A 24,740-nucleotide genomic window follows, 5' to 3' on the forward strand; every position below is an offset into this window, starting at 1 on the left:
CAATGAGTGAGAACCTCTTAAAGCCACAACCAAATTGTAACTTGTATCCATGCCAGTGATGCCTTTGAACTAACTGTGTTTAACCATCTGAAAGGGTGTAAAAGATATTGAAAATGATCCACGGGCTTATTAGTGTTAGTATAGCTTTTTTGCTGTGAATGAAACACAAGATGAGACAGAGGCTGACTGGGACTTCAGCACTAAAAGGACATTATTCTAATTGGTCCCTTGAATGTTACAATCCCCATGTATCCCTGCCATTATAAGAAAAGATTGCAATTTCACTTGTCACAAAATATTACCTTCATTTTATATGTGCACAGCACCATCTAAAAGCTTCAGAGAGCTTGTTTAGCAGACGAGTATCCTTCAAGAAACCACAGTATTTTGTAAGCAATACTTTCTCCTAGAATAATAACACACAAGGTAAATGTAAAAGGCAATTTACAGTAGTAAGTTTTGCATGCAAATTTCAGATTATTGTAATATTTATATTATTATTGATTAATACTTAATTATTGCATTATTCCACCAAGCTAATGTATTTATCAAGTTGAGGGTTAAGGGTTAGAAATTAGCATAGTTAAGTAAAGTGCAAAGTGTGTGATTGAACATTTTGACCTATGACTTTCTGCATCCATCCATAAATTACTGGGTATTTCTTTACATAGATTCCTGGAGATCATTTGTTTTTTAACAACTAAAAGTCTGGAAGCTGTAGGCTGACATTTTAAAGGCAATGTCGTTTTTACATGGCCTGTTTGCTTTATATTAATACATGCAATAATGAACTATAATTGACTATAGTGCAGCAAAAGCTGATAGAAAATGAAAAATAATAATGGCTAAACAATGCACCCACCCCATTGGGTTTTAGGAGCTACTTAAAATATATATTTATGTCAATATTGCAAAGACTTTGAAATACAGTGTAATCAGAATGGTCACATGCAATATTGTCAGATTCTCTTACAAAATACATTATATGGAAGCATATTATTAAATCAACTTTAAATTATGTCTTGATCCATTTACTGACTTAGATATCACATAAGCAGTTTAAGTGACAACACCATTTCTACAGATAGGATCCCAAATGACAGTGTGACATAAAAGATGTTCCACTGCTGTGTTGAAGCAATACTCTGACCAGATTCTGATACCCGAATCAGTCTTGGATGTATTGCATTTTGAGCCCATCAAATTAGCTGGTACCGCAGCCTGACACGCACAAAATGTGACAACATGTTGTTGTTAGGCAGACCACAACCGGTTGTTTATTTTAATAGCAATATGCCATGTAAGCACTCAAATTAATATAAACATGGAAAGCTGATTTCTGGAACGATATTTCTCCTGGCTTGCTGATGATGTTGATGTCTGCAAGCATGGCATCTCGATTGGTCTATGCTTTTTGCCTTGCAACAATATAAGTAAAATAGTTTTTTTGTTTGTTTTTTTAACATTTATACCATATTTGCTTCAACTATGACATGATGCACAGCTCACTCAGTGGTAGTTGACTCTCTGTCAGCTGCACTGAGATATATCCCAGTGGCCTGAGGGTTATTTTGGCCTACCATGAACAGGTAGCTTATCACAAAGAGGAATAAGTTTATGGAAGGTTTGCAAAGCATGTGCATCTGCTGCTACCTGCTGTAACATCTGTAATGTCTACAGATAACTTTTGCACAAGTGGCCCACTGAAGAAAAGGAAATGTGGAGGTGGCTTCACATTTTAGCCCAACCCCCCTAAACGCAACTCCAAGGGGATTTGTGTTTCATCCCAAGATTGAACCAGGGACCTTTTACTTATTTTGAAAATGTGTAAACCAATACACCCTAGAGCAATTGCTGAACATATAGCTAAAGGTGACAAAATAAGTAACAATCAGCAGTAAAGGACTTTTTATATGTTATAAACATGCCTAACTTAAACATAAAACAGCTGAAAGGGGGTATGCACACTGCCCACTCAAAAGTTAGCATTTATTTAAAAGGAAATAGATAGGGATATTGCACACAATTCATACCATGAACATTTTGCAGACAGAAGACTGGCAATACAGATGGTCAGACTATAAATTGAAGTTGTTGTTGTTGTTGTTGTTTTTATCTCAATTTGATCAGTTGTTATTTGCTCAGTTTTTGAACTGTTCAAACAAAATCACAAAGTAAAGGCAATACTATGATGGACTGCAGCTTAAGAAAACACCAATAGGAAAAGTCTGCAAAAGAAAAATAAAACAGCAATAAAAACAGAAATTGAATAACAACGTGACAGAATTCAGACAGAATGTGACTCATTGTAATGAAACATGTTTAAAAGAATATATATATTCTCTTATTTAAAAATAATAATAATAATAATAGCAATACCTTGTTAAACTAGATCATGGTTAAACATTTTCAGAAACTACTCTTATTAATGCCTTTAAATGATCAAGTTCATCTGAACTATGCTGACATCCGTTTCTCCCACACTTACACAAGTGTTATTCAAATGACATATAGCTCAATTTTCCAGGTTCAGAGTACAACCTTGGAAGAACTTTGTTAAAGCAATTCTGGTTTACAAATCAGTCACCTTCACACTCATTGCATCAATAGGGGAGAGTTCATGGTGTCTCATATCAATCCTCTCACACAATCTTCTCAACCTAATGAGCGAGTCATTGTTGATTGCTTATTTGTCCCAAAATCCTCTTTTCAACCTTGCTTACTGGGTAGCAGTAAACTGATGCTGGTATTTGTTAAGGGAACAGAACCCATATCATCACGAAAAGTACAAGGTAGGCTATATTAAGGAGCTATTCAATACAGTGATGTACCCCTTGGAGTCACCTTTCATTTCATTTTCACAACGTGGAGTCATGTAGTCATAGATATGTACTATTATTACCTGTCCCATGAGGTTTGTCAAACCAAAAGATGAAATGAATCCATGTTTTCAGCCTCTTCTGGTGCATTGCTCTTAATGCATTTGCTGCTAACTGTTATTCGCCATGCAGTCTCTCATCCAGCTATTAGGACAGATGATTCAATGCCTTGTGGTCGCTGTGCCTGACCTGATATTAACGTTCCGACTTGGATTTCATCCACAGCTGCAGTACTCAGACGCAGTATTGATCACATCAATGATTCAAAGGGTAAAGGGAGTCACAAGCAGCAGACAAATGACAATAATAAACAAATATGCCATCACTGATAGTATTTAAATTTAGAGCATCGTTTTATTTTTATTTGCAGCTGTCAGATAAGACAAAATACGTATGATTTGTCTTTATTGAATTAAAGGATTAACTAAGTGGCATAAAGTGAATCAGTGGTGTATGTTAAGCCTGTGGCTTCCAAGGAAAGCGATTGTCCAGCTTCTTTGTACGAACATTGCAACAGCTCAGCTATGTTCCTTATGTGTATTTGAATGGAATAATAAAAAAAATAAAAAGAACTCACAGCATTTCAAAAGATTCAGGTACATACATATCCTACTTAGTTGTAAACAGTACATCATCAGATTGCCTATCCAAGCTGTCTTAGGGCAAGAGGCAGAGTACACCCTGGACAGGTCGCCAGTCTGTCGCAGGGCTAACACATAGACACATGCCTGATTATATAACATATATAACGCAGCACTGAAGGTCCACATAATACATCGAAGAAATTTGGAAACACCAGGACTCTTCCTAGAGCTGGCACCCCAGCCAATCTGAGTGATTGGGGTAGAAAATATTTAATCAACGAGATGACCAAGAACCAGATGATCCCTCTGACAGAGTTCCAGCATTGCTCTTTACAGAGAGCAGAATCTTCTAGAAGGACAACCATTTTTGCAGGATTTTGCTAATCAGGCATGTAGTGTTCAGAACATTTCTTAGTAAAAGGCAAAGTTTGACTAAAGGCAACTGGACTCAGGTTATGCTGGAGGAAACCAGGAAATGAAGAACACCACCCCTGTAGTGAAGCATGGTGGTGGCAGCATCATGCTGTGGGAATGGTTTTCAGCTGCAGGAACTGAAAGACTAGTCATTGTCAAGAGACAGATAGATACAGCAATGTACAGAGACATCCTTGATGATGATAACCGACTCCATAGTGCTCTGGAACTCAGACTGGGGTGAAGTTTTGTTTTCCAGTAGAAAGAATAGAATAGACTGAGCTTCTGATGTAATGAAATGGTAAATGGCATGTATTTGTATAGCGCTTTACTTAGTCCCTATAGGACCCCAAAGCGCTTTACACTACATTCAGTCATCCACCCATTCACACACTGGTGATGGCAAGCTACATTGTAGCCACAGCTGCCCTGGGGCGCACTGACAGAGGCGAGGCTGCCGGACACTGGCGCCACCGGGCCCTCTGACCACCACCAGTAGGCAACGGATGAAGTGTCTTGCTCAAGGACACAACGACCGAGACTGTCGGAGCCGGGGTTCGAACTGGCAACCTTCCAACTACAAGGCCAACTGCCAACTCTTGAGCCACGATCGCCCCATGTACAAAAATGTACAAAAAGTATGATAAAATACTTGAAACATTAAGAACTATGCTCTACAACTTTAATTATGCTGAGTGCCTCAGTGTGAACTAAAAGTCTTTGAGCGAGTCCTGATTGGTTACACTGGCTATAGCTAAGGTCTCTGTGCATGGGAGGACAGAGATCATTGGGCTAGTAAGAGGCAGGACACACAGCTGTGGAGGGTTTCCAACATTAACCTCCAAATATTCTATGGTTTTTGAATTACTGATATAATTTTATAATCTACACACATAAAATTCAGTCTCATGTAAGTGTGACTGCAAGAAAGAAAGGCACCCACCTACAATGGCATAGAAACACGCTTCACAATCACACATACAGTATCTGATGGTGTAAACCGCACCATACGTGATGTTAAGTAATTCATTCACAACTACATTTTAGCACTGCCATTTAAAGATGGAATAGAAAAGTTTTCACACTTCAAAACAATGAGACACCTTTAAAGCAGAATAAAATTTCACTCAATAACAGCGGAATTAATTACCACAAGGTGAAAGTTAAAAAATGCTACTTAATTTTTAATTTCCACATGATTTCCAGTCTCAATTGTAACTTTTACAGATGGGATTGTCAAGACACCAAAGAAGGTGGACACCTGAAGAAGATGCACAACCATTTTTTTTGCATAAAGCTTGGCTATCTGCAGCTTAATAGCAAGATCTGATTCGTCTTCCCAAAAGAGATGACGATCAGTTGTGTGAGAGGGTGGCCTACAGTTAGATAGACCAGTATTCTTTCAATATAGACGTATCATCTACTTGTTTTGAATAGCTGTAGCAATTTAAATGTAAGATTTTAAAATCCATTTATTATTGTAAAAGTGATGTATATTAGTACATATCTTGATCTTAACCTTACAGTAACTTAAAAGCTATAAACTGAAAAATTGAAAATATCATTATGTGAGATTCAGTTCCTGGTCTCTCCTGTTCAAACATTAACTAAAAGTATTTGCACCACTACTACTCTGTCTATGCAGACTTTATAGATATTTTAGAAAACAGTTAAAGCACATGTTATTTCAGGAACATTTAAGATGGCAGGAACAAATAGCAGATGATTGTCTCACTGGAGGGTTTGATAGATCTGGCATGCTGTACCTCCCTCACAGCTGAATAACTGAACAGAGGACAAAAAGCAGGATTACAGGAATATCTACTATTTTTCAACAGGTTACCTTGGAGCCCCCAGTTAAGCTTTAAGATATGACAGCTGGGACTTGACTCATCCCTGATATTAGCGGGGTCACTACAAACCAACAGTTTATCTTTTTTCTTTTCTGTTTTGGGTGTTTTGGTTATACAGGGAGTGCAGAATTATTAGGCAAATGAGTATTTTGTCCACATCATCCTCTTCATGCATGTTGTCTTACTCCAAGCTGTATAGGCTCGAAAGCCTACTACCAATTAAGCATATTAGGTGATGTGCATCTCTGTAATGAGAAGGGGTGTGGTCTAATGACATCAACACCCTATATCAGGTGTGCATAATTATTAGGCAACGTCCTTTCCTTTGGCAAAATGGGTCAAAAGAAGGACTTGACAGGCTCAGAAAAGTCAAAAATAGTGAGATATCTTGCAGAGGGATGCAGCAGTCTCAAAATTGCAAAGCTTCTGAAGCGTGATCATCGAACAATCAAGCGTTTCATTCAAAATAGTCAACAGGGTCGCAAGAAGCGTGTGGAAAAACCAAGGCGCAAAATAACTGCCCATGAACTGAGAAAAGTCAAGCGTGCAGCTGCCAAGATGCCACTTGCCACCAGTTTGGCCATATTTCAGAGCTGCAACATCACTGGAGTGCCCAAAAGCACAAGGTGTGCAATACTCAGAGACATGGCCAAGGTAAGAAAGGCTGAAAGACGACCACCACTGAACAAGACACACAAGCTGAAACGTCAAGACTGGGCCAAGAAATATCTCAAGACTGGTTTTTCTAAGGTTTTATGGACTGATGAAATGAGAGTGAGTCTTGATGGGCCAGATGGATGGGCCCGTGGCTGGATTGGTAAAGGGCAGAGAGCTCCAGTCCGACTCAGACGCCAGCAAGGTGGAGGTGGAGTACTGGTTTGGGCTGGTATCATCAAAGATGAGCTTGTGGGGCCTTTTCGGGTTGAGGATGGAGTCAAGCTCAACTCCCAGTCCTACTGCCAGTTTCTGGAAGACACCTTCTTCAAGCAGTGGTACAGGAAGAAGTCTGCATCCTTCAAGAAAAACATGATTTTCATGCAGGACAATGCTCCATCACACGCGTCCAAGTACTCCACAGCGTGGCTGGCAAGAAAGGGTATAAAAGAAGAAAAACTAATGACATGGCCACCTTGTTCACCTGATCTGAACCCCATTGAGAACCTGTGGTCCATCATCAAATGTGAGATTTACAAGGAGGGAAAACAGTACACCTCTCTGAACAGTGTCTGGGAGGCTGTGGTTGCTGCTGCACGCAATGTTGATGGTGAACAGATCAAAACACTGACAGAATCCATGGATGGCAGGCTTTTGAGTGTCCTTGCAAAGAAAGGTGGCTATATTGGTCGCTGATTTGTTTTTGTTTTGTTTTTGAATGTCAGAAATGTATATTTGTGAATGTGGAGATGTTATATTGGTTTCACTGGTAAAAATAAATAATTGAAATGGGTATATATTTGTTTTTTGTTAAGTTGCCTAATAATTATGCACAGTAATAGTCACCTGCACACACAGATATCCCCCTAAAATAGCTAAAACTAAAAACAAACTAAAACTACTTCCAAAAGCTTTGATATCAATAAGTTTTTTGGGTTCATTGAGAACATGGTTGTTGTTCAATAATAAAATTATTCCTCAAAATTACAACTTGCCTAATAATTCTGCACTCCCTGTACTCTCTCAATGGCAATTTGTATTTGCTAAAATATTGCTTGTATAATGCCCAAACTCAAGTGGATTTTAGGAATCTTACATTTTAAAAGTGTGTAATCTAGTCCTATAGGACTGCAGACTAGACTAATTTCCTTTAGCTATATTCTTCCTTTGAACTGACAGGTTCTCAGCTTTAACTGGTTTGTTGTCATTTTTTCACCCATCAAAGTTCTTTCTCAGGCGCCAAAGTTGGAACGAAAATAGCTGAAATACTAATTTGAAGGAAATGGAGAATTTTCCTACTTTCTTGCAAATTACAGTGCATTTTCCAACCTTGCATCCTAAAAGAAATCCTAACAATAGGTACAGAAAAATGTTTAGTTGCTGCATTAATAGTAACTAATGGAAAATAGAATATTTTGCAACTGAGTGTTTTGAACATATTTGTTGACATATACAATTAGCCACTAATTTAAAGTATTTATCCTGCTTACACAGAGAAAGACAAGCATTCTGACACGACATCACTAATCAAAGTTCCTTTTTTCTTTGCCATTTAAATATTTTATAAACTCTCCCACTAGGATTTATAAGCCTTGCCAGTGTCTCTTTTCAGAAACATAATTTCTTGAGTTTAGTCATCATTTACGAAAATGGAGCTCAGCTACATGATGTCACTCAAAAGTACAAACAATCAGTTTGAAAGTTGATGACTTTGTTCTGTTATAGGGTTGATGCTTTTCTTTTCAGATGTAATGTTGGCTGTTTGTCAGATGTTACAGTTATTACAGTTTGCCTTTACAGCTGATAATTCAAGAAAGATGTGACTTGAGGGTACTAAGTGTTTCCAATGAGTGTCTAGGCTAGATGCTTAAACTTCCCGAAAAATCTGTGACACATCAAGTGCAGTTTTAAAATCATTTACACCCTATGTGTAATCCATCATGGCACAAAGACAGCACATCAAATGCTCAAACTGTTTTGTTTGATTTGAGTTTTTTAAAGAAATATGTGCTCATTTGGAATGTGTTCATGTTGCAAAAACTTTGGGATATGAAAACATCTTCTGACAGTCATAGGGATGTGAAATATGATCTACCTTCATTTGCACCACTATTTTCCTTTTTGTCGTTCTTTATTTGTTTGTTTATTTGTGTATAAATCAGAAGTCATTGTAAAGGGATGCACCTTTACCATGGAAACCCAGTCACGATTAGTGGGTTATTATCAGTGACCACCTTTCTGAGGTGGAGGATGTATTTTGTCACTCGTAAAGCTTCTTCTATCTCTGTCGTAGGCTTTTGTTAAAGTTACAGGCAGTGACGGCCACTTAGACTTCCTATCTTGTGCATCTTGTAATGCAAATCCAACGCTTGGAGTCTTCTTAGTGTCTCATAAAAGAATAAGGAAACAAGATCATATAATTTAGCAATTTAACTTCCGCTCAGTCATTTCTCCAACAGCCTTTGGACGTCAATGACCTTTGCAACTAAGCCTAAAAACAGAGCTAAAAGTCTACATTTTAATCACATTTTCACTGTTATTATTTCAAATCCATTGAGTTTCTGTAATTAGGCAAATTTATAAAATCAGGCTACTTTCAAAGGCCCTTCAAAACTAGAAGTTATACCATTTTCCAAAAGCATATTTTAATGTAATAATTTCAACTAATATCATGTATTCTTTTAAAAGTTCTCTAAATCCTTTAGCTACTCAGCAGATTTTCTAAAACATTAACTGTAGACACTCCGATATTCACAAACCATTGTGCATGAGATACTGTAGTGTTGCAGCCCTTTAGAGGCAGCATGCTCTTCAGCAAGACGTTTGATGCATTCTAATGAGGAAACAATGTTTCCATAGTCGGCGGAAAAAACAGCGATTTGTTTGATTCCTGAGCAGCAATTTGTTTTGGCTGGTTAAGTGCTCATGTGTAACAGTACTCCAAGTATTCTCCACAGAGGGAAAAGTGGTACATGTATTTTAAATGTTAGGGCAGTGTGTAACCTTGATGCTCGTCAGCAACATATAAATTAAATGTGCTGTGGAAGGAAAACAAATTCCCAGTCCTACTCTGCTGATATGTGTCTCCCAGCTTCAGTATAGCCGGCTGCCTCTGCCATTTGTCTGTGTCCACAACAGTTCCAGTGCACACACCCGCCCAAACCAGCAGCTTGAAATGAGATTCACTCAAGTGCATAATCCCTCAGTTCTGCTTAGCTGTGATTAATTGACCAAATATCTCTTATATATGAAGTGTCCACAGAACCGTTCACAATTAAAATAAAGAAATAAATAAATAAACTGGCTATCTTGTACAACACAACATCCTCACAAGTTAATCGCTTACAAACTTGTCCAAGGAGCACACTGTAATCTCAGAGTATCGTTAAAAGCTCTTCCCCGTTTAGCCCCCCTGGCAAAATGATTTACTGACACGTCATTAAAAACCCGTCAGGGAAATAGACATCATGCAGAGAAATGGCCCTGCAGATCGATACCCAAGTAACCTCTGAAGCAATGTGTAGCTTGTCATAAGGAAGAAGCATTCGTGTTTACAGTTTCATACTCATAATTTCAAGGAAGTTATTTAGGCCTTCATTATTGAACCATCGTTGAAATCATTCACTTCTTGTCACCTTCATACAGGTTTACTGGCTATTTGCTACTCTTTGATGAAACTTTACATTTTACCATATTGTGAACTTCATACACTTTTTTAAAACTTGAACCTGGTGTATTTTATGTCATAATAAACATTTGATCCCTTAAACACATGCAGTCTTAAATAGAATCAGGAAGTTGTCACCTAATAGCTTAAAGTGGAGTTTAGAGGGAGAAAATAATTAATCAGCTATAATTTAAGTGCTGGTTACCACAAGCAATTATAACTTTATGAACAGTAACCAGTGACTGGAGTTTCTGAGAAACCAGAATGTATGGATTGCTTTATATCAGTCTGCCAGAATAACATGTCCTCATCTCACTTATTCCACCAAAGATTTTACAATACTGTCAAGTGAACTGGAATCCTGGCCTCCTTTATGACTGAAGAGTAGAGAAGTAGTAATTCTGTCACACTATTCATAGCGATGCAACATTCGACCATTCATGGAAACGATCAACAATACTGACAAAGTGCTGCATACCATATAAATGTTAACTATAAGTACTGGTTGCATGTCCGTAGCCTCCTAAATTCAGTATAAACTGGATATAAACTCCCTTATTCCAGATTGTGAGGTATAGTCAATGATCAAAATGCAATGAGAGACAATTTTTGCATTGTCAGCTTTTTGTATGATCATGAATTCATTTTTCACTTTGGGTTTAGCTTCAATCTGGATCAGTATTAATGGACAGAATACTACCTCATTCTGAAACAAATCATAAAAAAGGAGCAGGAAAGGAGTTACACTCATAAGGAATTATAGTCTCCAGCAGGAAAATACACAAAACATTTATTGTTTTTCACAGTAAGAGCACATTAGGGGTGAACTAAGCTGTGCATTTTAACTGCATCTGCTTGATATTGTAGTTTCAAAACAGCAGATATCAGCTGTCACATTGTTACAGATTCTAGTGTAAGTGCATTAACCATTCTCTTTTCCTAAGTGTTTATCAATTCTCCTTTGCAACTTTCCTCGACATCATGATGGTTTCCACCAAGGTCTAGGAAAATCAATTAGGAAAAGGAGATATTTCTGGGTATTTCACCTTACCCAAACATTCAAAGTAAAACAAGGAGTAACCCCAACTGACACAGAGACATGGCATTTAACACTAAAGATGACGACAAAGACTGGGGAAAACATGAGGCAGGAAAACTAGAGGCACAAGGAAAGTAACCAAACTTAAAGTCAAACCAAAACACAAGACTAACAATACAAAATCTCAGGAGCATTATTTTGTGTTTGCCAGACACATGAGTTGAAAGTCAGAGGTTTTTGTTTTGTACAGAACAGAGCAGACATCAGTGACAAAAGTGACACAGTAATTAAGTAAAAGGAGGAGATTGGATGGAGGTGGGTTGCAAAGAGGTTTGCATATGTGCAGCAACTGTAAAGTGACCAAAGCAACTTAAATATCTCACACTATTTGGAATTTGCCAATTGGACACAAGGAATTGTGGCTTGGCACTCAGACTAGCTGATGTCAACAATGTGGATTGCCTGATATAACATTACAAACGATTCTCTTCTAAACCTAATCCAGAAAAATCAGCTATAACGTCTACAAGTGATGCATATATTACACGGCAGAGTCAACAAAGGCTTTTAAAATTAGTTGTGTATTAATATTTAATCTGTAGGAGACAGCCCTGACTACCTGTACTGATATTGCTGCAAAGCATTGCCAGTGGTTATAAATACAATTCTTAAACTTAAAATAATTGGGATGATATTTTGCAACTAACTAAAACCAGAAAGCTGCATGCTCTAATTTTTTTAGAAACACAAACAGCAATAATTTAGGACGACATATGAAGGACCAAAAGTAACACCAGGATTATGATTTAAACCAGCTACTTGTACTGCACAAATGCCTGTGAAAGTGTAAAATACAGTCTGAACATCTGGCAGTAATGGAAAAGTCCGATCCTCATGAAGTGTGAGAGGGTTTTTTTTGTTTTTTTTTTGTTTTAAGTGCTAAGACTAAAAACACCTGCCTGCCGTTTCAAGGAGAGTCATTACTTTGTTTAATATACTGAGCACATCCTTTTTAGAATGTTTTTGAAGCTGTATGCCAACTCTGGATCCAGACCAGAAACACAGTTGTCTTGGCAGGAAGAACTAGGCTTGGATGATAGATGAAGCTGGAGGCAGTGTGCTGAGGAACCGATGCCTTCGAGACCCCTGTCTCTCCATGTCCACTTCCTTCTGTCTCTCATCTTGCTGTTCTCCTCCTCGTCTCTGACGCCTAATCTGTCTCCTCAGCAAGCACACTCTGGTTTACAGAACCCCGTGATGCATCAGCCTCCATTCTCTTCATGTCTCCTCTGTGGCCTAATTGATGGCAGAACACTAACAAGTTGCCCTCCCTCAATCTCTCCAACGTATCCTGCTCTTGAAGGGCCTCTCTCTCCCCCACTCCTGTACTCATCCTCCACCCCCACTCTCCCATTTCACCGCTGTGTTCATTATTCATTAAGTTTCCCTTTGGATCCAGAGAGAGCAATAGCATAGCTGGATTCATAGGCGAACTCAACAGCTGGCCCAAGGGTAGCTGAGTGATGTGAATGTGTGTGTGCAGAAGAGAGCGGTAAAGAGTGGTTGACTGATAGAAAGGAAAGAGTGAAAGTCAAATAATGCAGAGCACCGTGCTGAAAAAGAGTTTCCAAACAGTGTAATTGGCCTCTGAACCCATGAAACACAGTGCAGCCAAGCTGAGAAGTGCTGGTTATAGGAGATGATTGTATTTTGAAACTAAAAAAGGACTGTCGTTAAGCTAAGAGGCGGAATGCACTCATAGACTCGGGATAAAAAAGCAGACTTATTTTGTGTGTTGTTTTAGCAGGACAGTTCTATAGAATATCAGTATAATTTCAAGACATATTGTTTGCCGTTTGCCCTAGTAATCATTAAACAACTGGACTTCCTGGTGTTTCCTACACTGAATAACTGCAATGCCCTTAGAGTTTTTCATCTGTTTGGTTTTTTCTTGTTCGTCTAATGGCTCTTTTTTGCCTTTGTCTCCAGTTCACCCTGTCAGTGTTCATTGTTTTGTTTTTGTTTTAGTCTGAAGTCACCTCATGCTTTATTTTAGTATTCAATTTATTTGGTGTCTCTTTGGTTGGTTTGCTACCTTTGTTTTCTTCCTTTCGCCCTAATCGTTTCCACTTGTGGCTCATTTCCTGTCAGCTCCCCATACAGTGCCAAGTGTTTCTTGTCAGTTGTGTCGCTGCTGTGAACCTGTCTCAGCTTTATTTCCCATGTTCTTGGTCACCTATTGGATTCACTCTTGTTTACATTTTGGATTATTCTTCGTTGGACTCATCTGTTAATTGCTGGGTATTCGCTATGTTTCATTTGTTGCCCCATTGTACCAATGTTACTTCCAACAGGTTCATGAAAGAACACTTTTGTTCCTTGTATTCTGCCTCTGTTAGTTTTTTTGTTTGCATTTAGATCCTATTTTTCTTCTGAAGTGAAATGCAAAATCAGGACAAAGTTGTAGTACATCATTATTATTAATGATATCATCACTGCACCATCAACTCATCATTAAAAATGATAATAATGAATGGCATATACATAAATCAAAAAATAAAATAAACAAAAGAGCAAAAACTTGTGTATGGCAATGCATAAAAATACTAGGGAGCTACACAGCTGGCAACAAAGACATATATTAAATAACTAAAGCAAGATGCACAAGAAAAGTGACTCTCAAAATTAAATGGAAAGTCAAGAGACAGAACTCAGGATGGTGGGAAATAGTGAGAAAGCTTGAAAGAAACACCTGCAGTAGAGGATGCCAACAGGATGCACAGCAAGCTAGAAGAATAAAAGAATAATTAAGGACATGGCAGAGTATAATTTTACATGGTTAACTTTAAATCAATTTATACTGCCATTTCACTCACCTATTATTATTGTTATTATATTGGAATATTGGAATTCTATGGATTTATGGATTTACTCAGATAATAACATCTAACACATTTAGCTAATTTAATCCATTCTCACTAACAGGCTAAAAGATTGTTTAGTGGTTTACTTTTGTGTAGTGGGGATTAGAGAATTAATATTTGACCAGCTGTTGAATATATTAAAAATAAGTTTTGGATATTCTGTGATGCTGTTTGTTCATGCTGTGAGTCTGTGCATTTATTCTTGGGTCAAGTTGTGGCCAGACAAACAACATCTAAAAGCCCCAAGGGACAGACACTGTGACAGCCTGACAGTGACATGAGATGTGCTGACACTTGAGTAGGAAAGTTTTTCTTTATGGATGCACATGTGGCTGAAGATGCAGCTTCAAATTTCATAGAGCATTGTAAAGCAATACAAGGACAGATTCAAAATAAAACAAACCTTTATTCAGTGGCTCAGTACATTACATATGCACAGCAAGGCCAGAACTGACCAATACATTTCTGTTTTTTCACAAAGGAATCTATTCTGTACAGAAAAATTAAAATTCAGTTGGTATGAATACATGGGACAGCTGGACTCAGTTCATGGATCTTAATTTATCATAAATGTTGTTTTTGTTTGATAAGCTACATAAATGACTTATAAGTCAAGTATTAAAAACACACCTACATAATTTAAAATATCAACCAGTGTTGTGTCTACATAAAAACAACTTGGCAAATTACCTGTTTTAAACTGCTTTTAGGGCACTTTATTGCTAGCAGCATGTCACAAAAATCACATAATTTGTTCCCATTTCTTTAGCTGAATCAATGAAAAATGCCAATGATAACACAATTTGATAGGCACTAAAAAGGTGATTTAGAAACAGCTTTTAAGGAGGAACAGAACGTCATGTCCTTAAGAAATATCTAAAAAAAAATCCAACAAAGACCTGACACGGGGTCTTAGAAATGCATCCTTTGGCCCTTCAATTGAACCTGTTCACTGAAACCTTGTTAGAAATGGTTTCAGTGGAAGGATGGTTGTCAAGAAGCCATTCTTAGAGAAGGGAAAAAGTGAGAAAACAACGAGTTATTACTCAAGAACTGGACTGAAAAAAGTGGTAACTGGTCTTAAGAAGTGAAGAGACCAAATGTTGTTAATATATTTTGAGGAGGTTGAAAGATGTACAACAGAACAAGAAGCTGATTGTACTGTAGCTCATTAAACTACTGTATCCTAGCATTTTCCTAGCAAAAGATGGCCCCAGACTTTTGCACAAAGTGTGGAAAACCACACTCCTTATGCCTGGAGTCTATATTTGTAACAATGAGGTTAATGTGTAAAACTTTTGAGTGCTTAAAGACACTGCAGACAACAGTATGCTGGAGCAGAAACTAATGTATATAGTAAACCCAGGAAGGATATAAGTTTTCATTTCTTTGAGACATAAAAGATAAGCTAGTAGAAGAAATTTCAAATTTTGAAATCTATACATTTTCGTCTTAGAAAATGCCAGAGAAGCAAATTAAACTTTATAAATCTTCACCATGTTTTACTTGAATACCACTGCTTAGATGTTGACCTCACTCCCTCCTTCTGAACTCACCGGAGTAATTGCTAGCCATGCTTCACTTATGGCACTATTGAGATTCTGGAGGATGAAAGTGCTCAACTCCTAGTGGTTCAGAAATCTCAACCAGAGAATCTAACAGATGCTACATGTTTTTAACGAGTGCTCCATTTTAAAGCTAAGTATGTTTGATTGGGTTGAAAGCTTTTGAAATATTATATCACATATAAATGGTTTTTTTTCCCAATCAGAAAATTTTTTATGAGGAAAAAAAAAAAAAAATCAGAAACAGACCCTCCTGCTAGCACTGCACTGGGCAAAGATCAACCTCAGAAGTGTAGCTTTTATCCCTCCAAATCGCAGACCAATTATTTGGTCAGGCATGTTCGTAATAATAATAATAATAATAATAATAATAATAATAATAATAATAATAATTATTATTATTATTATTATTATTATTATTATTATTATTATTGTAGCCTACAGAAACAGTTTTGCAATATAAAAAATTATATTATAGTCTTGTGTTGCATGGAAGCTTAATAGTGTATCACTACCAGTTGTTTGGCATTATTAATCTGTTAAGTTTAAATTTAGCACTGAGTTGAATCCCTGTAGAGACTTTGTCATTGTGGGCGACATCGCTGTTTGCATTTATATTTTGGTGCTGGCGTGTCAGCTTTGCACGAGTGAAACTGAGCTGTTTATGTTGGATTTTGAGCTAAGATATCATAAGCTAAAGAAAAGAAACAACTTCAGAGCCAAGTGAGTCAATGCATGTATAGTCAGGGCCATGAAAACAAAAAAGCAAAACAAAAAATTGATAAAATACAAGGTACTGAATTAGCATAATGTGAAACATAAATACAATTACAGTCTATTTTGTTTTCTTTCACAAAGACATTATCCATATGTCAATCAATATACTGTGTTTACATCTCATATTACTTCCAAGCATACTTGTTACAGTTGCGGCATAGGACACGCCAGAGCAACAGTGTAGATTTAATGCAGCACTATAAATCAAGCATTAATTAAGTGTTACTGGTGCAATCTCACATTTTATTGATATAATGAAGTACTACACATCTATATGCGTAAAAACATCATCCCTCATGCTAAACTGGGACTCAACTTGCATGCCATCACCTGTGTACCTTGTTTGATGAATTCTGGCAAGATATCAACTTAAATCAGCTTCTCTCATGATTCTCCTACTATTTGCGACTCACAGTTATAACACAGCTGATGAAATACTGCTTCTGAAAATTTTAACACCCCCCCCCTGAAGATGAGCACTGGCCAGACATTCTCATTTGCTACAGAAATCTTGACAATGGTAGCTATTTGCTGGCTGAACCTTCATAATTTTGTCAGCCATACAAAACACTGGAAATCCCATTTTCACAACAATCACATTCAAAACTCAATATGACAAACAACCAATACATCACAACTAAATTAGCAGTTTGAACTTAAACACACACATTCATGTGAGTCTTTTTGCCGGCCAGTACAATATATGACATTTTATGCCTACTTTTCTGCTTTTTCATTTCTTTATGTTGATGATGAATCATGTCTGGGCTTGAGCAACTGAGTTACACTGAGGTCTGATTTAACTATAAGAATTTCTGTTATGCTGTAATTTATGACTGAACTGTAGCTTGCTGTTTATAATTTTCCCCCTCGAGGGCATCAGCATTTACTTTCTTCTACTGTCCATTTATGTGGTTTAATGCTTTTGTTTACTATTCATTTCAATGCTTTGAGTCAGAATTGCTAACAGCAATGTGCTATGAATTCATAAATCTTAATCACAAACTTTTGATTTAAAAAATATATATATATTTTTTATTTTAACAATTGGAAAACTCAGTGTGGGAAGGGTAAAAGAAAACAAAGACAATTTGGAACTGAATTAGTTTTAAACACTTAAAATGAGAACTTAATATTAAGTCTGTTGCTCCCACTGTTCTAAACACCAATTTGATTTAGAGTCTCTTGTGCTTTTAAAATGAAACTCTAGCTTCAAGTGAAAAACAGACTACATATACACTCACCAACCACTTTATTAGGTATACCTGTTCAGGTGCTCGTTAATGGAAATATCTAATCATATGGTATGGAGTCATGATAACCTGCTGTAATTCAATCCAAACACCAGGATGGGGGAAAAAGGTGATTTAAGTGAATTTGAATGTGGCATGGTGGTTGATGCCAGATGGGCTGGTCTGAGGATTTTCGAATCTGCAGGTCTACTGGGATTTTCCCCACACAACCATCTCTAGGGTTTACAAAGAATGGTCCAAAACAGACAAAGTATCCAGTGAGTGACAGTTCTCTAGGAGAAAATGCCTTGCTGATACCAGAGGTCTGAGGAGAAAGACACAGACTGTTTTGAGCTAACAGGAAGGTAACAGTAGCTCAAATAAATGCTTTATCCAACCAGCTTCTGCATTCAGAGATGCTCTTCAGCATAACACATTCAACTTGAAACAGATGGTCTACGGCAGCAGAAGACCACACTAAGTGCTACTCCGGTGAGCTAAGCAGAGAAAACTGCACAATTCAACCAGGCTCATTACGACTAGACGACAGAAAAATTGTTAAACACCATCATGTCTGATAAGTTTCAATTTCTGCTGTAACATTCGAACGCTACAGTCAGAATTCGGTGTAAACAACATGAAAGTATGGCTCCATCCTGCCTTGTATCAATGATTCAGGCTACTGCTGGTGGTGGTGTTGCAATGCTGTATATGCCACAAATAACTAAGGCACTTCTGAAGGCAAAAGAAGGGTCCAATCCAGTGGTAGCAAGGTGTAATTAATGAAATGTTCAATGGAAGTAACTTTTTTAGATGATTTGCACATGAACATAATAATAATGATATTTAGAAAACGGTAAAACACCCTCAGTAACTTTTTAAAGCCTTTAAACTTTCAATTTGCCATTTTTTTTTCAGTTTCGAGTACACTCCTTCTCTTGCCATGAAGTAGTGTTCGTTGTGTTCTGTATTCTGCTGGGACGCTCTAGGAAGGTAGGCTGTGTCTGGTGCTCTGTGTGTGTGTATGTGTGAGTGTGTAAGAAAATGAGAATGGGATAACGTATCGCTTCCTGATCACTATCTTACATAATCACGTGTTAACAGAGAAAGACAGGAGAAGAGGAAGAGAGGGAGATAATGGAGAGAGGTGGGGGGGGGGGGGGGGGCGCTGCGAGGCGAGTTTCAGAGCCGTGGATTGATCTGAAAACCGACCAATCCCGCGCCTTCCTCGACTTGAGCCGCCGCAGTAACCGGGCGCGATTGGAGGATTCATTGGCGGAGAGATGCGCACACACGCACCGACACGGCTCTCGTCCGGTCTCTCGCACATACGCGCACACGCACACGGGAAGGAAGGGAGAGTGTCGGCTCTCTGCAAGCCGCGCTGTGAAGCTTTGCCCTGGAGAGGATGACAGTGGTAGAGGAAGGGAATTGAAAGAGACGCAGAAAAGCAGAGGATGGGGAAAAAACTCAAACGCGAGCATTCTTTTCGCCCTTAATCAGCTGTCATGTGGGTTCAGGGGGGTGCGCGTGGACAGGTAAGAGAAAAATAAGTTTGTCTGGCTTTTTTCGCTGTCTAACCTATTTTAAGTTGCCATTTGTATGTGTGCGTTTAACTCTCGGTGGCGTGCTTGTGCCTCCGCGTATACGCTGCTGTGCTTCATAGACCTGGTAAATAAATTGCCTGGGGGTCTTGCGCGTGTGAGTACGCGCTTCTAAGACGAGTTTGACCGTGCGCGCGTTTGCGTTTTCACCCCGCGTGAAATTGAGCACTAGGCGGAAAGAAACGGACATGAGAAGGTGGGGGGGGGGGGGGGGGGAGAAAGTAAAAGAGTGCGCACAGTCATTTTTTGGGGTTATCAGAAGTGTATTTGGCTCTGAGGCGTTTCGGTCTTTTCTCCCGGGGTGTTGTTTCACACATCGGCTCGGTGGAGTTATGAATGATGGACAGGCTGCTCTAACAGAGTGGGAGTTGGAGGCTATCCGATACCTCTGATGTGTGTGCCGCACCAGTGTAGCCAGACTGAATTTTACGCGCACTGCAGGAAACAAGAGTCCACTCATTGACTGCAGCTTCTCTAAGTAGAGCTTTCTCTCTCCGCACCAGACCCCGTCTCTCTGTAGGGAGACAGAAATAAAGGCGCATTTAGAGTGAATGCCTCAGTTATCTGAATTCTGGGAGATGCTTTGACAGTCGTGTGTGTGTGTGTGTGTGTGTGTGTGTGTGTGTGTGTGTGTGTGTGTGTGTGTGTGTGTGTGTGTGTGTAAAAATGTAAAAATGCCTAAGGCAAGTGTCAGTTGTTTAGCTGTCCCTGTTAATGTTGCGTTGATTGGCTCCTGGTAAGCACAGGGTGGATTGTATAGCTGCCAGTCTTGCGCTGCATCTTTCAGGGATCCTCACCTCTTTGATGTGTTTGCAAATGTTTGAGAAAAAAGATGCCAAGTGTCATGCAATTCAGTGGCATGTTTTGGGCTGCAGTGTCTGGGAAAAGGATGATATTTGCTTCATAGCTGAATACTGAATGGCTTTATTAAAAACCATCTGGTTGCTACTGTTGGAGTTCTGACATTGATGTAGACAGAAATGCAAATCCTGTTTCTTATGAAAAAGGTTCTGTGTACGAATGTTCCTTTTCTTTATTTGGGGCCCTGGGAATACTCAGTGGATACTATTCCAATTGCTAATTTAGATATAATTAGAGGAAAAACAAATCTGTATTTTAGTATCAGTTAATTTGTCAAACATTTGCCAGATACTTGGCCAAGGGTTTAGTTGATAGGATGGTGAAAGATGACTTAAAATGGCCATAAGAGTATTCCATGGTGCAAAAATCACTAAAGGCCCACATTTGGAAAGCTTTTACCAACACTCACTTCGTACTTCTGCATTATAGGTGGCTCCAATAATTAATCAATCAAACATCACTGATTAGTTTCAGAGCCAGACTGAAGACCAGTAGTTTGGTGACAACAGTGACCTTCTGTATGTAAAAGGCATCACATACTTGCATTCATTTCATGAAGGAAAGGCCCTCTGCAGAACTGTGCTACAAATTGCCAGTCTTATCTTTCTGTGTTTGCCTGGATAAGCCATTATCGCCTATTTTTCGAATATTTGTCAGAAGATGTTACAGGAGCACCACACGATTACTGACCTAAGCTTTGAATTAATTATCACAGCCTTTAAAGTCCAGTTATAATGATAGCAGGAACATAACACAGCAAGTGTTAACTTTATCATCATTTCTATGCATGTGGTTGAAGCAAAACTGAGGCAGCTGACTGGGTTCTAAAGAGGCCTTAAGAGTTGGTGCTTGAATCTGAAATGTACTGGTCATCTGCCCAATTTAATCTGGCAAGTGGAAGAGTCTGGAATAGCATGGCAACATATGCAAAACATAACCCACCAGCTGCACTAGCAAAAATAAAATACCTAAAAAAATAAGAGCTAAAGAGGAGCAGATAGACTGACTTCGCAGTTTTAGGTGACCAGCCTCAGTTTCATGTTCATCTGAGTAAGATGTGTTAAATCTACGATGTTGACATGAACCTGCACACACCTATATTTTTTTTTTACCTGGTAACATGGCCCAGATAGTAAGTTTTACAAATTATAATGAACTTCTGTGAAATAATGAGTGAATGATTGGAGTTAAATTCATTTTCTAAAAACGTGCACACACACACACACACACACACACACACACACACACACACACGCAAATCATGTAATTCCAGCATTTAACAGACCAGATGATCATGTAGGATGCATCTATCCAATAAGATGGAGTGGCACATTAGAGATCATTACCTGCCTGGTAATAATCCAAGGTGAAATGCAGATGTACTAAAGTAGTCTGACTTGACTTCATTAGACACTCTTGGTTGATATGGAAGATTTTTATTTTCTCCAAAGTGTCCAGAGCTAATTGCACCATTCAGTCAAATTTGATTTTAAGCAAGCTGCATTTAAAATCATCTGTAAGTGTTTGAATATCACGCTGTGTATAATGCATATGGTTCATAGTGTGATAAATGCATCAAGGCCAAAGTGAACATGTTAATCACTGAAATCCTTGTTTGATGCGAGTTATGCAAACATTACCATAAAGTCAAGTGTCAACTGAAGTGTGAAAAATTTAGCAATTATCAGTCAATTATCAGTGTGTTTGTAACAGAGCAGGCATCTTAAACACTCAGCATGGCAGCTACAAAATAACAGTTTGTCAAACTAGGTGCAATTTCAGAGAAGGCATTCAAATTATAGGAAAGCTACACTCAGCTACCCCCTGCTAGCCACAAACAACTGTGCCAAAGAACTCTGAAAGGCAATGTTTTGATCGTTTCTTTGATAAGTTTGTCTAACTGAACACCAAGGTTCTGTCATATCTCTAGGAGACTAGACAGCAATAAGAACAGTGGATTGTTATTGCTCCAACAGCACATTCAAAAAGGTCATTTAAAAGATGAATCATGCCTCCAAACAATCTCTTCCCAGAGAGCAAAGGTGGTCATACTCGCCCTATGTGTGCTCAATAGCACATAAAACATAAGAACATAATTCAAGGAAGAATAATAGATTTGGAAAAGCAAGTGTTGACGAGTCTTGTCAGCACTGCAATCTTCTTCTAAATCCAGGATGGTGAAATAATCCCCTGCTTGTAATGCAGCAGTGTGACTGTATTGTGTGGCTTGCAGTGTTAAATGATGTATGGGATTTTGTTGTTAAACTTCTGCGACATGACACCTTGATGGGAATGTATTCATACACGCAAAAATGAGTTCTCAAATTGAGAGTTAATCATGCACTAAACACTGTATTTTAAATTCCCGGCAGGGGCAGCAGTCATTAATTTGAAACAAGTAAGAAAAAAAAGAAAGAAATAGCTAATTTGAACAGCTGATGGAGGGAGAAAAAGCAGCCCTAATAAAAATTAAGGAACTGAGAGAATCCAGGGGACACCTTTACCAGGATATAATTGAAAATGATTGTTGCAAATGAGGTGCAGAACAAAGTTAAAAAATAAAATAAAATAAAATACAGACATCTTTCAAGCTGAATTGTAACCCATTCTGGTTTCATCACTGCTTTTTTAGTAAAATAGTTTTAAGATTTGTAGAAAATCATTTAAATGGGGTGAAGTATGTTGGATTCACTGATATCATACTGTCTGGAGTTCATATTTTATCACATATTCCTGATATTTTGGTATATAATCCATTGTCCTATGGTAAGTGCCTACTGTACACTTGTTAACCAGTTTAGTTAATCAGGATCGGTGCTTACTATCATCCATTGTGAGATAGTTATAAGATAGTCATTAGGATTCCTTAACAGGCACCTTTTGCTAAAGTTTCTGTGCTCTCCTGTTCACGCTATTAAAGTTGCAATTATGGACAGTTAGTTGATCAGGTCTTGGCCCACACTGCTTAACTGATACGTGGCAGTGGCTCAGATCAAATAATCCTGGAGGAGCCTTGGTCTTCCTTTTCTTAGAAGAAAGGCAAAGAAAAATCAGTGATTCAGCAAAACCCAATAACACAAAGCTGACTCATTAATACCCACCAGTAAGAGCCTGAATCATTTCTTCTACTTTTAACTCGCCATTTCAGGTCAGGTGGCATCTAGCGTTTCCTATATTTTGATTTAGGGTTTCACTGCTTACAGTGGAACTCCGAGCAGTCTGCATCACCCTGACATTATTGCACTATGGGTGTCTTCTGTATGGGGGAGAGCAACATTAGAATGATTCATCTCCTACTCTCACTGTCAGTGACGAAAGAGCAGTAAAGCATTTCCTTATAGAGCACTCACCACTATAAATGGAAGTGTGATCATTGGCAAGCCTGTAGGCCATTGCTTTGTGGTTTCTCAGTAACACAAAGTGAATGATAAACCTGTTCCTATTTGGCTAAAGAATGAATCCATAACCAGAGTTTTTCGTTGAACGATTTTGGAGGAATTCTTTTGGCTTCTTTTAAACTTTAGGATCCTTAAAATGACTCGTCCAATCTTAACAGGAGCCCCGTCTTCTCCCCGTCTCCAGCATCTGCTAACTTTCAGCAGACAAAAGCCCCAGCTCACAGCTCTCTAAGCACTGAAAAATGCCTTTTAAGGATTTAGTTGAAACACTGGTCTCTTGTACAGGAGACAGGCTTTGTGTTCTGTCAGAATGAGTATAGTGCCATTAAGGAGAATTACATAAAAACAATGCATCTAAAAATCAGTTTTTGCACAATGCTTTATTTAAATGAAGACAAAAGTGTATGAAGTGAAATATAAATGAATGAAAATGTAGGTGTCCTGTAAAAGAGAGAAAAAAGGAAAGTATATGAGAGCATTTTGTCTGAATATTTGTCCAGTGTTTTATTGGAAGAATGACTTTGCCAGCCATGAAAACAGAGCCATTTGATTGCCAATGTGCTGCATGAATACTTAATGTACTATTAGAGGGGTTGGATTTCCATTTCACATTTGTTAGGGTTTGTTCAGAGACTTTCCTTTTTTTTTCTTTTTATTACATAGCTCTTACGGGTGAACTGTCATTATGTAATCACTGTGCATTTGTGACTGGGATCCTGAAGGCTGCCTCACAGTATTTTATTTTCTTCTTTGCTTGAGTGTGTTGTGGATACACCTTTTTGGTCACACTCACCATATTCACCTGGTTACATCTTTTATTATACGTAGTCCCAAGTCCAAAAATTCTAGAACGTCAGAATGTAAATCTAGAGTAATGTGGCTGATATTTAGCATTATGCTCAAGAACAGTTCAACACTGTTTATGCACATTTATTCATTTCATTATATCCAAAATGGGATTAAACCTCCGGTAAACGAAACACATTCTTTTCATTAACAGGAGACATCTGAAGACATATTGTGTTTTTTAGCGTTAATAGGACTTTAAAGAATACAGTCCATCTACAGTAGTGTGTGAAAGTCTGGAGTCAATCCACATTTCTTCATACGTTTCTACAAGGCACTCAGACTTCCTGGTAATTTTTAAAGTTGTCTTCCGCAATAGATCTTCAGGCTTTCTGAAGGTCGAAAGATTTTTTTAGTTTGTTGAACCACTTAACATCGGCTTATGACTCATTCAAACACAAACGAGGCTCAAGAAATGGCTCAAGAAATAAACCAGTGTTGTG

The 24,740-nt window shown here is 38.2% G+C and overlaps 1 protein-coding gene across 2 annotated transcripts in view; it reads left to right on the plus strand.

Annotated features, from left to right (window-relative positions):
* LOC102310872 (cadherin-18) overlaps positions 1 to 24,740 on the plus strand; it is a 182,092-nt gene that overhangs the window by 69,099 nt on the left and 88,253 nt on the right. The window contains exon 1 of one of the 2 annotated variants that reach the window (XM_005932085.3): positions 18,881 to 19,126. The exons of the other annotated variant lie outside the window; for it this stretch is intronic. The gene's annotated coding sequence lies outside the window, so the exon portion shown is untranslated. Of the gene's footprint in view, positions 1 to 18,880; positions 19,127 to 24,740 lie in introns of those variants that run through there. 2 annotated transcript variants of the gene reach the window in all.

This window comes from Haplochromis burtoni, unplaced genomic scaffold (assembly GCF_018398535.1).
Source record: "Haplochromis burtoni strain Fernald_Lab_line unplaced genomic scaffold, NCSU_Asbu1 Contig_101, whole genome shotgun sequence".
Lineage (NCBI taxonomy): Eukaryota > Metazoa > Chordata > Actinopteri > Cichliformes > Cichlidae > Haplochromis > Haplochromis burtoni.